The sequence below is a fragment of the Ovis canadensis genome, chromosome 1 (genome assembly GCF_042477335.2).
Source record: "Ovis canadensis isolate MfBH-ARS-UI-01 breed Bighorn chromosome 1, ARS-UI_OviCan_v2, whole genome shotgun sequence".
NCBI classification, from domain to species: domain Eukaryota; kingdom Metazoa; phylum Chordata; class Mammalia; order Artiodactyla; family Bovidae; genus Ovis; species Ovis canadensis.
Window position 1 is genome coordinate 404,163 of NC_091245.1, and position 3,790 is coordinate 407,952.

Consider the following 3,790-nt stretch of genomic DNA (forward strand, 5'->3'; position numbering starts at 1 on the left):
ACGCACGCACGGACGCACCCACCCACCCACGCACGCACGCACGCACGCAGGCACCCAGCCACGCACCCACCCACCCACCTGCCCACGCGCCCACGCACGCACTTGCCCGTCCACGCTGTTGCGTGACGAGCTGGGTGGAGCTAAGCGTGTGATGACTCTGTCCATTGGGTGGAAATCACAGATCTCAGTGAGGTTATGATGGGAGCAGGGGCTTTGACGCAGTGAGACGGACAACACACTGATGATCGACTTAAAGGTCAATAGAGAGGGGTCTGAAACCTCCCAGAAGGAAATCACAGCACTGTATCAAAGTTTGGTGTCACTATTTGTTCTGGCATAGTCACCAAGTTTAAACGGTTCATTTCTGAATGTCATTTCTGTCCCGCTGAGAACTCCCTGCCTTCAGGCGCGCGAGGGGAGCAGGCTTCTCTCCAATCCACGGCCATGCATCGTTTTCGCCCTGTTCAAAAGAAAAAAAAAAAAAAAAAGAAAAAGACCAAAACGTATTTGTTTATCTTGGCCTGTTTTCTGGGCCGAGGCCAAAGACCTCTTCAAGCGTGTCGAAAGGATCTGACAGGATGGGAGGGAGGGTGCAGGTCAATCCATGGGTCAAGAGATCCACAGAATCTGTCACAGCTGTGACTCGGGCCTTTTTCAGAAACAGGCCCATTTGGATGATTCCCTGGACAGGAGTCACCCCAGGAGTTTCCTTGAAGGGATCGAGTTGAGCTGCAGGAGTCCGGAGCGTGACCCCGCCGCCGCCAGAGGGCCTCCTCAGCCCGGCAGGCCGGCCTGCAGGCCGGCAGGCAGGCAGGGGCTATTGTCTGCGGGCCCCACCGCCACCCTCCCCCACCCTCCCCCTGCAGGGCCTCGTCCGATAGCTTCATTCAAATGCAGAAAGCTTTCCAGTCAAGTCAGAGCCTCTGACTTCGCCTCGAGCTTCTCTCCATTGAATGGTGATCCGCCCCACCCACGCACCCCTCCTCCCATCCCCCATCCCCATCCCCATCCCCATCCCCATCCCCATCCCCATCCCCATCCCCATCCCCATCCCCCCATTCCATGTCTCCACCTTGAGACTGCCCCTTTCGGCACCGTGCGGAGGAAGGGGGCTGGGGGGTGGGGAGGGTGGCCGAGGGACACACTCGCCTCGTGTCAGGCCAAAGGAGTCTCCCCTGTTTTGTCACCCAGGAAACCCCGCTCATGCGTGCGAGGATCGTGGACGTGCGTCGAGGCAGCCATCGTCACTTGACAGCTTCCCCTCCGTGGGAGGAGGTTTTCATTCCTGCCTGCCTCCAGTTCCGTTCCGTTCAGTCGCTCAGTCGTGTCCGACTCTTTGCGACCCCATGAATCGCAGCACGCCAGGCCTCCCTGTTCATCCCCATCTCCCGGAGTTCACTCAGACTCACGTCCATCGAGTCCGTGATGCCATCCAGCCATCTCCTCCTCGGCCGTCCCCTTCTCCTCCTGCGCCCCATCCCTCCCAGCATCCGAGTTTGTTTCCAACGAGTCCCCTCTTCTCATGAGGTGGCCAAAGTACTGGAGTTTCCGCTTTCGCCTCATTCCTTCCAAAGAAATCCCAGGGCTGATCTCCTTCAGAATGGACTGGTTGGATCTCCTTGCAGTCCAAGGGACTCTCGAGAGTCTTCTCCAACACCACAGTTCACAAGCATCCATTCTTCGCCGCTCAGCCTCCTTCACAGTCCAGCTCTCACATCCATCCACGAGCAAGGAAAAACCATAGCCTTGACTAGACGGACCTTAGTCGGCAAAGTCACGTCACTGCTTTGGAAGATGCTATCTAGGTTGGTCATCCCTTTTCTTCCCAGGAGTCCGCGTCTTTGAACGTCATGGCTACAGTCACCCTCTGCAGTGATTCTGGAGCCCCCCAAAATAAAGTCTGACCCTGTTTCCCCCGGTTCCCCATCTCTTTCCCACGACATGATGGCACCGCATGCCATGATCTTCGTTTTCTGAATGTGGAGCTTTAGGCCAACGTGTTCACTCTCCTCTTTCCCTTTCCTCAAGAGGCTTTTTAGCCCCTCTTCCCTTGCTGCCAGAAGGGTGGTGTCATCTGCATATCTGAGGGGATCGCTATTTCTCCCGGCCATCTTGAGTCCAGCTTGCGTGTCTTCCAGTCCAGCGTTTCTCACGATGTCCTCTGCATAGAAGTGAAATAAGCAGGGTGACAATATACAGCCTTGACGTCCTCCTTTCCCAATCTGGAACCCAGTCTGTCGGTCCATGTCCAGTTCCCACTGTTGCTTCCTGACCTGCATACGGATTTCTCAAGAGGCAGGTCAGGCGGTCTGGTCTTCCCATCTCTTTCAGCCTTCAGAGAGACAGAAAAGGAGGGAGGGGCAGAAAATGTATCTCCTATTTAGCTGCCTGCCCTCTGTTAAAATGAGAAAATGGACCCCAAATGGGCTTGTGTTAAGCCCCATGTCAACAATGTGAGACTGAACTTACGCAGAGATGCAGTTCTCTCAGAAATAAAATCTTTAACCACTCAATCAGCAATCTCCTGATCAGCTTGTTTGAGCGGCTGCTTCCCTCCCCTAGAGGAAAGTGGACCTGAATTACTCACCAGCCTGCTGCCTAGTGTGGCTTCCTTGCTCCTGCTCCCTTTGCCTGTAAAGTGTCTTATCTTCTTTAGCTCTTGAAGCTTCTCTCTGTCTGCTAGACAGGATGGTGCCAGACTCATGAATCACTGAAGAAAGCCAAGAAGATCTTTAAAATTTACTGAGTTGAATTTCCTTTTTTAACAGCTTGAAAATATTCAAATAATTTTTAAATGTACAAAGCATTGTTATATAAGTACATGCGAGGAAAAAAATCTGTTAAAAAAAAACAAAAAACAAAAAAACTCCAGGTTAAGTGTAAATCTGCTGCAGCAGTTTTGCACGCTTGAAGGCTCAGCACAAATCCTGGGAAAAAACAGGATGAGCTTGGCCTCCCGTGGAATGATGACCAGAACACAGGAAGCAGACAGAAAAGCTGTCCATGTTAACCATGAATTCCCAGAACACAGACCTTGTTGAAATGAAAAGGCTTTTGTTCAGACTTGCTAGGATTGCAGCCCAGGACTTGTTTAGTCGCTAAGTCATGTCTGAGTCTTTTGTGACCCTATGGACTGTAGCCCACCAGGCTCCTCTGTCCATGAGATTTCCCAGGCTTGCCATTTCTTTCCAAGGGCATCTTCCAGACTCAGGGGTTGAACACACCTCTCCTGCACTGGCAGGCAGATTCTTCAGCACCGAGCCTCGAGGGAAGCCGCTGAGGAGTTCACACCAGTAAGCTGCATGCTGCCAGACTCTACAACTACAGGAGCCTCCCCGACCCCCCGGAGGCAGACCGACTGGGGCTGCAGTGTCCTTGGCCGGGACCCTGGCCTGCCCTGTGCTGTCCGAGCGCCCCTCCCCTGTCCTCTCCGCCTCTCTCTTCTCATGTGACTCCCTCCACACACACTGCTGGGCTTTATATCCACCCCCTGGGTGTTACCGCTTTTTCCTTAACTCAGTGCCCACAGAGCTCACGGTTCCAGGCGTTCTCCGTGTCGGATGGACTCACTGACTCAGGGCGAGGAGCTGCGTGTCTTTGGCGCGTAGGATGTCCCAGGGAGGCAAGGGGACAGGCGGAGTCAGGGCGAGAGGACAGGAGATGGTCCTTGAGGTGACGCGGACAGGGTACCCTGGCCAGACCCTCTTCCAGGGACAGGCTGACACCTCTGTTGACTGAAGCAAAGTAAAGCAGCCTGGGTCCTGGGTTCCAACTTCCGGAAGGTAGACCT

General features: G+C 54.1%; 1 long non-coding RNA gene across 1 annotated transcript; it reads right to left on the reverse strand.

Annotated features, from left to right (window-relative positions):
- Positions 1–306: 306 nt before the first annotated feature.
- On the reverse strand, positions 307–3,451 carry LOC138428661 (uncharacterized). Its single transcript, XR_011252538.1, has 2 exons — positions 2,588–3,451; positions 307–460 (listed from the first exon to the last, which is right to left on the reverse strand). It is a non-coding gene; the product is annotated as an uncharacterized lncRNA (long non-coding RNA).
- Positions 3,452–3,790: the final 339 nt, after the last annotated feature.